Consider the following 8,625-nt stretch of genomic DNA (forward strand, 5'->3'; position numbering starts at 1 on the left):
ACTTCCTTTTCACTATGACTACTCTATTAAATCCACACCATGAAATATCAATGTAGACACTTTTTTCTAGAACATGAATACGACAAAGGAATTTCCTCTTGTTCCACAAAAACCGTCCAAAAACCTACCAAGCCAAAAACATGGAATCACTTATTTTGATGGAAAATGAAAAGAATCGATTGTAGTAAGCCCAAAACTGTTGGCACAATGAAAAGTCACGTGCGCGACTTCTTCTAAGCATTACCGAAAAAAAGTCCAGTCCGCGTAGGATAGCAGTTACACAGCTGGCACTCCACATCAGCACCCCTTTATAATTCCCTCTCATTCCCTCTCCTTCCACACACCTCTCTCCATGGCAGAAACAAATGCAAAATCCTCCAAAAGAATCATAAGTTCTTCACTGCACACATCAAACCCTACTCTTCTCCCCTCCCCATTTTCCGGCGAGCGCGAAACGGAGATCATGGTATCGGCTTTTATCAAGGTAATCTCCGGCGATGCCGACAGAATCCCATTCCAATCATCTCAGAATGAGAATGCAAGAAATTCTACTTCTACTTCCCCTGCCTCCACCACAGAAGAGACTAGTACTCTTTCTCTCTTTCCCTCCTACACTTGTCAATATTGCGGTATAGAAGGTTGTTTGGGGTGCGATTTTTTCGCGCCCCAAGTGGAAAATAATCAGACAAAGGCTAATAAGAAAAAGAAGAAGTATAGGGGGGTCCGACAGAGGCCGTGGGGTAAATGGGCAGCGGAAATAAGGGACCCACGTAGAGCGGCTCGAGTTTGGTTGGGCACATTTAAAACAGCAGAGGACGCGGCTCGGGCTTATGACAAGGCGGCAATCGAATTCCGGGGCGCCCGTGCCAAGCTCAATTTTGATTTCCCTCAAAACCCAACTCCAGAACAGCAGGAATGGTCTCACGAACACTCCAATTTTCTGAATTTGGCGGGGCCGAGTTGGGGATAGTTGAAAACCAACAAGAGAATGATCCATGGGAGTTGCCTGGATTAGAGGAATCTGAGGATTGGATGATAATGGAAATGGGGTAATTTCCTCATTCCAGTGCGACTGTCAGTCTGTCACTACAACTAGTGCTTTTATAGTTTTACTTGTGGAATGAGCAATCGACCTCCATGACCATGTTAGACCTTCCATTTTGAGAACTGTTTCACCTATGATAACAAATATTCATTCAATATATACAATGAAATCAGTACAATTCTTCATTCTTTTAAGTATTTATGTAAGTTGCCAAACCTTTCTGAAAAAACAGAGAGAGAGAGAGAGAGAGAGAGAGAGAGAGAGAGAGAGAGAGTGATTTTTTTTAGGATAATCATATGTAGGCCCTACTGTACGTTTTGAAAAATACTGGACTTCACACACACACACGTGGGAACACCGTATAAAATCTCTGGTTGGGATGTTTTGGGGCACAGGGGTCCACCCAATTGCAAAGAGCCAAAGATGACAGAATTATCTTTGGTTGAGATGTTTTGGGTCATGGGGACAAAAGTGGGCTCTTAAGGATACCGGTCAAAGGCAGGTCCACCATACTTTGGTCCACTACAGAGCTATAATGCGAGTACAAGCCGTGTGTACTACAAATATATAAAAATATAATCTTGCGGCCTGAATCACGTGCTATTTAGAAGCCGTTGATGCTTTGGAAATGTGTTGCTTTGGAATTTTCACTAGCAGGTAACACCTGGATTGTTCTGTTTTTTTTTCCTTTTAGTTTAAGGCATTTGGTAATTTTTTTAAGGGAAATGTTTAACACATGACTTTTTTGCCGTCAAAGTGCATATAAAGAATAAAAATAAAGTTTTTTTTATTTTTTTTATTTTTTTGCCTGCGAGCCTTGGCGCAGCGTTAAGGGTGCTCCATTGTGACCTGGTGGTCACAACTTCGATTCGCGGAAACAGCCACTTTGCAAACCAGGGTTAAGGTTGCGTACAACTAGCCCTCCCTAGACCCCGTAATGGTGGGAGCCTCGTGCACTGGTTACTCTTCTTCTCCTCCAAATGTATCCTCTTCCATTGGCGCCAGCTTCATCTTTAGCCCTAGCCATAGTAGTTTGACATCGTCCTTGGAAAAGACCATTGTTGCCGTGCCCATGGTTTTAAATTTCGACCGAAATCTAAAATTTCGGATTTCGGTGGAGACCAACACCGAAATCACGAAAACCCGAAACGGTATTTTATTTAGGCTGAATTTTTGATTTTTCCATAATTTCACCGAAAAAACCTATTTTTAAATTAATTTAATATTTCACAGAAATTTCAACCGAAATTACCGAAATTTAATATTAAATAAAATATTCTTTCCTTTGTTTCGCCGGATTTCGGCCGAAATTTTGAAATTTCAGGGGTCCAAAACAGGTACCGAAACCGAAATTTTAAACCATGGCAGTGACTGCCACCACCTTTACTAGACCATCATACAGTTCGTCGGAGTCTTCACTACAGTAAAATGATTAGGTGTGATTTATTTCAATTTTTTTTCTCTTCAAATCGACGAAAAAGATGTAGAATACAAAATTGGATTAAGAAATGTATGCAATCGAAGTTGAGAAGATGAAATACTTGAGCGAAGAAATTTGGTCTTGCAAAATCTAGAAGAAATGACGTTTGCAATTGAAGCGTCAGGTCTTTTCGGGAAAAGTTGGGGTTGATTAGGCTTGACTCACCGTCATCTCAGTCTCACTCGAGGTCATCTCGGTTTGAATTGTCATCATCTTAGACTAACTCACGGTCGTTCCAGTTGAACACTAGGTCATTCCGGAACTATTGGGTTAAACTGGAGTTAGACTGAGATGACCCTAAGTTAGATCGGAATGACTATGATGCCCCTACATGACAGAGAATCCACTGCTATCAATTGTACAATAATAAAATGTCAGTGTAGGAACTTTGTCTAGAACATCAGGGCGAGAAAGGAACAAACACATGCCATGTCCCCACCTTACCCTCCAGAAGCTTTCCATAGAGTAAAAGAATGACATTGACAACCACAAGAAAGTCCACGTGCACTACTTTTTCAAAGAAATCCAGTCCGCGTAGGACAGTAGTTACACAGCTGGCACTACACATCAGCACCCCCTTATAAGACACGACACTTATTCGTCCTTATTCCACACGCCTCTCCATGGCAGAAACATAACCAAAATCCTCCAAAAGGATCAGAAATTCTTCACTACACACATCAAACCCTACTCTTCTCCCCTCCCCATTTTCAGGGGAGCGCGAGAGACAGAAATCATGGTATCCGCCTTTATCCGAGTAATCTCCGGCAATGCTGACGGAATCCCATTCCAATCACCTCTTAATGAGATTGCAACTACTTCTTCCCCTGCCTCCACCACAGAAGAGACTAGTCTTTCTTCCTTTCCCTCCTACACTTGTCAATTTTGCGGTATAGAAGGTTGTTTGGGGTGCCATTTTTTCGCTGAAAATAATCAGACAAAGACTGATAATAATAAGAAGAAGAAGTATAAGGGCGTCCGACAGCGGCCGTGGGGAAAATGGGCCGCGGAAATAAGGGACCCACGTAGAGCGCCTCGAGTTTGGTTGGGCACATTTAACACAGCGGAGGACGCTGCTCGGGCTTATGACAAGGCGGCAATCGAATTCCGGGGCGCCCGTGCCAAGCTCAATTTTGATTTCCCTCAAAACCCACGTCCAGAACAGCAGCAATGGCATTATGAACACTCCAATTTTGTGGCGGGGCCTGAGTTGGGGATACTCGAAAACCAACAAGAGAATGATCATGGTAATGGAAGTAGGAGAATTTCCTCCTTCAAATGATACTGTCACTACTACTACTACTACTGGTTTTTCGTTCAGGAATGTGCTATCAACCTCCATGACAGAGCTTCATTTTTTAGTACTGTTTCACTTATGGGAACAATTCTTCATTCATTTTATTTTATACAATCAAATCAATAGAATTCTTCATTTTTTTTTAAGTATTTTTGTAAGTTGGTTTTATGTGGGAAACCTTTTAAAACCCAGAGAGAATAATGTGATTTTTTTCCCTCTAGAGATCAGAGGGTTAGGATCATCGTATGGATATGAGGTGCAGCCTATTTATGTGGTGGCCCAATAAATGAACGGTTTGGAACATCCTCTGAAGTGGGTTCCGATGTACAATTTGAAAAATACTAGACTTCACGCGAGCACGACATATAAAATCTCTGAATTTAAACCAACTTACAAAGTGGGTCCTTACGGATGCCGGTCAAAGGCAGGTCCACCATACTTTGGTGCACCACTAGAGCAATAATGCACGTACAAATCGTGTGTGCTAAAAATATAATAAATAAAAATATAATCTCGGTTACTGAATCTTGTGCTATTTAGAAGCCGTTGACGCTTTGTTTGGAAATTTGGTAGAAGGTAACACTTGGATTTTTCTGTTTTTTATTTTCTTTTCTTTAAAGGCATGTTTGTATTTTTTTTAAAGGGAAATGATTTTCAGCAAAACCATGTTTTAATAATGGGTATCTTTTTTTAAAGTTGGGATCATCTCGGCCTGACTCGGGGTCCTCTATGTCAGAATTAGCATCAACTTTGTCTAACTCATGGCCATTGCTCATCTCAATCGAACTCGGGGTCTTTCCAGTCGAACTTGAGGTTGCTCTAGAATGACCCCGAGTCAGATTGAGATGGTATGGAGTCAGACCGTAATGATCCCGAGTCAAACCGGAATGACCCCGAGTTTTACCGAAACAACCTCGAGTTCTCCAAACCGACCCCGAGCTTAGCTGAGTTTACCCTAACTTTCATTGAAACAAACAAAAAAAGATTTTGAAAACAGTTCGACGAATGGTTGCTAGATAGACGTAGAAATAGTTTCACTTATCGAGGGCAGATACTTTATCCGACAAATTGTACAACCAACCAGAATGCTTTGGATGACATGTCCTTAGGATCAAGACCATATGGGTCACCTACTAGTGATATTTTTCTACACGAAAAATGGTCCCCATTTGCAAATAGATGCCCCACTATGGGACAAAGAATTCATCGGTATAAAATATACAGCAATGAAAAGTTATAAGTTATAAGTTATCTAGAGCAAGAAAGAGAGAAAGGAATTAATTAACACATGTCTCCCTCCCCCCCCCCCCTCATCCAGAAGCTTAAAAAGCCAAAATATGGGAGTCACTTACATAGACAGAAAAGGAAAGAGTAGACATTAACAGCCACGAGAAAGAACCAAACTTCGCTCAAGTCGGGGTCTGAGGACGATCATTCACCCCCTTTATGTGGGCCAATAAAAGCATGCCACCCTTCCTTAGGAAAGTTGCTTTAAGCAATTATACAATTATACCGCAGCTCCATTTTTATTGACGAAATGACAATTTTGTCCCCGCTTTTCCAATTACGGGATAGTGTAAGCCGTATAGTCCAGTAAGATGTCCAAACCGTCCATTTGATGGCCAGCAACGAAAGTAGATTGTGCCCCGTAGGATGATCTAAACCGTCCATTTGATGGACAACTATGTAAATAGATTGTGCCCAAAAATTATTTCCATAGGATAATCTCAACATTGATTTATAGAGGTTTCCAAAATATTCGGTTTCCAAATTATTTATAAACCGTCCATTTTATGACCAACAACGTAAATAGATTGTGCCCAAAAGGGAAGTGCTAGCGACCATCGCAGAAGGCATTTCGCGGTGCGATGGACGCTAGCAAATCCCAAACGATTTTTGGGGTAGACTGTATATAGGCTATACTCAAGGTGGCAAACGAGACGGCACGGCACGAAAATTCTCGGCCTAGGGTGGCCAGTCGGCCGTGCCGGCACGACACGATTTGGTCACTGGCCGTGCCGTGCTGGCACGCCAAAGGGTGGGGGTTAGGCACAGCATGGCCTGCGGCCCACTAGTGGCGTGCCTTGCCGTGCCGTGTCGGCACGTAACGGTTTTTTTTTTTTCAAATAAGTGCATTCTTGGAATTCGGAGAAAATTCTCGGAATTCAGAGAATACGTTTTTTTCTACTGAAATTTTTCTCTGAATTCTGAGAATGCACTTGTTGGAAAAAATTGAAAAAATTTGCAAGTCATTTACAAAAAATTTGTATGTCAAATTGCAAGTAATTTAAAAACAAAGATCGGTTGTGCCCAGAATATTTATCTAGGAACCCAGGAGGCACCTTAAAATTTTATTAATATAGAAAATTATTAGAGGAGGACATAGAACGTTGCCTCTAACCCACCAACATACAAGAAAAAAGAAAAAAATGAAGTATAAATACATTGTGAAGTACAAGTAGAAATTAACGACTTAATAAATCGAATCTTCATATTTCTTCAGGTGAGTCGGTTGAGTCATCTTCTCTTCTGTCTTGTCCTCTATCATCTGCTTCCAACCAGTTCTTGAGGCACGCGCATACCTCTACTGTTTTTGTGACATTCTGCTCCGTGTGTCATCTAAGACCCTGTTACCTGCACTAAAAGCAGACTCCGATGCTACTGTGGACACCTAGGGGGTTACTAGAACATGTACCATGGCGGATAGTATTGGATAACTTTTTTCATTTTCTTTCACCATGTCAAAACATCAAAAGTCTCTCATATTATTACTAGCATTATCGAAGCTAATAGAAAAAATTTTATTTTGAATTTTAAAATCGTGAATAGTAGATAATATAAATTTTGATATAGAATGATCATTATGCGGGAATTTTGATTGAGTAAAACTAATTATTCTTTTTTCAAACATCCAGTTCGAATTAATATAATGTCTTGTTACACAAATATAGCCTTCATTTGGTTTACTAGTCCAAATATCAGAAGTAAGTGCAATTTTTCCATTAAAATTTTCAAAACTTGAAATCAATTGTTCTTTGCTTTCAATAAATAATTTAAAAGAATATGATTTTATAGTATTTCTAGTCACTTTTTTAAAAGCTAGATTTAGAGCTTTTGGAATATATTTTTCAAATCTTTTACTTTCGGACATAATAAATGGTTGCTCATCTTGTATGATGTATGATGCTAGTTCTCTCCTATTCCTATCTTGAGAATAAGAAAAAGTTCCTAATGAACTAGAAGTGAGGCTTAATTGGGTTTGTTTAGGGTCTAATGACCCATGCTTTGCACTACAAACAGCGGAATGCCTTGCCAAGTGCCTTGTTACAAATAGCCCTATCTTCTAAAACTCCCTGAGAATCCTTCTTTTCTTCAATGGTAAATAACTTCCCTACTTGTGAAATCCTACCTCTAGACGTTTTAGTACTAGGAGCTTGACTCCCACTAGCTACAAGGTCCTTCGGTAGGTTCAGGAGCAATTGGATATTCAGACTCTAGAGTATATGTATCATCATTTCAAGGTTCTACACAAGCCTCCAGTAATTCATCATTTCCCATGATTTCATTTGGTTGAAAATAGTGGTCACTTGAACCGGTCATTTTAAAAAAATTACAAAGATGGGCTATAAGAAATTTTAAAAAATAAATTCTAAATACCTCAACTTTGCTTGAATCGCCCACGGAGTTGTTAAGCACCTTCTTGAATACTAATTACCGCAAGTTTTTAAGCACCTCCCTAATTCCTTCATCTTAATCGCTAATCGAAGTGAGTAACGGAGAGAAGGATTAGAGAGTAATAAGAGGGAATGATTAGATAATTTGATATAATTAGAGAGAGTAATATAAAAGAGAGAGCAATAAGAGTGAGAGTAATAAGAGAGTAATTGAGGGTAAGAAATGAAGGGAGGGGGAGGGATATTTATAAGACTTGTAATATAATGAGTTACCAAAATACCCCCAAAATATAGTTGTTGGGGGGCTTATTTTTGTAAAAACATGTGTAATCCCTAAAGTACCTCCAAATATAATTGTTGGGAGGGGGTAGTTGGGAAAAAATAAGTAAAATCACCTTGCGAATGAAAACAAAAAGCTGTTGTCTCCATTCAAGAGGTGACTAGTCTGAAGTGCGACAGACCAGCCGCGAAAATCTTTTTGCGATGGATGCTAGCAATTCCCCTATAATATATATACTAAACATGTTTCTTTCCAATGGCGGAGCCAGGATTTATGTATAGGAGGGCAAGGCGGCAAGCTTATACAGGCTTATACATTAAAGGGGGCAGGCCTTCAAATTTTAAAGGGGCTGGGGCCCAATTGAGTTGGGCCTATTAAATATTTGGCCCAACTCAACGGGGGCAACTGCCCCCCTTATGCTACATGTAGCTCTGCCCCTGTAATTATTTCCGTTTTCGTACACGTTCTTTCCAAAAAAATTTTATTGGAAATTCCTTTCCCCTTGAAACCCCATATATCTATAACATCTATAAGCTATTGAAATTGGCACTACCATGTCTTGACCTTTTGTCTACTTGTTTAATTGGGTTAGAGAGATTTTTTGGGGAATTGATAACCTTTTACAGTTGGTTAGATAGTAAAAGACAATATAATAGTAAAACCTAACAAGCCAAAAACACGGAATCACTTATTTTGGCAGAAAATGAAAAGAATCGATTGTAGTAAGCCCAAAACTGTTGGCACAATGAAACGTCACGTGCGCGACTTCGCAGTTACACAGCTGGCACTCCACATCAGCACCCCTTTATAATTCCCTCTCATTCCCTCTCCTTCCACACACCGCTCTCC

The 8,625-nt window shown here is 40.1% G+C and overlaps 1 pseudogene; it reads left to right on the forward strand.

Annotated features, from left to right (window-relative positions):
- Window positions 1-3,261: 3,261 nt before the first annotated feature.
- Window positions 3,262-3,807, forward strand: LOC143857609 (ethylene-responsive transcription factor ERF109 pseudogene; annotated as a pseudogene).
- The last annotated feature ends 4,818 nt before the right edge of the window (window positions 3,808-8,625 follow it).

This window comes from Tasmannia lanceolata, unplaced genomic scaffold (assembly GCF_043159265.1).
Source record: "Tasmannia lanceolata isolate RefF3 unplaced genomic scaffold, GAP_Taslan_0.1 ptg000025l, whole genome shotgun sequence".
NCBI classification, from domain to species: domain Eukaryota; kingdom Viridiplantae; phylum Streptophyta; class Magnoliopsida; order Canellales; family Winteraceae; genus Tasmannia; species Tasmannia lanceolata.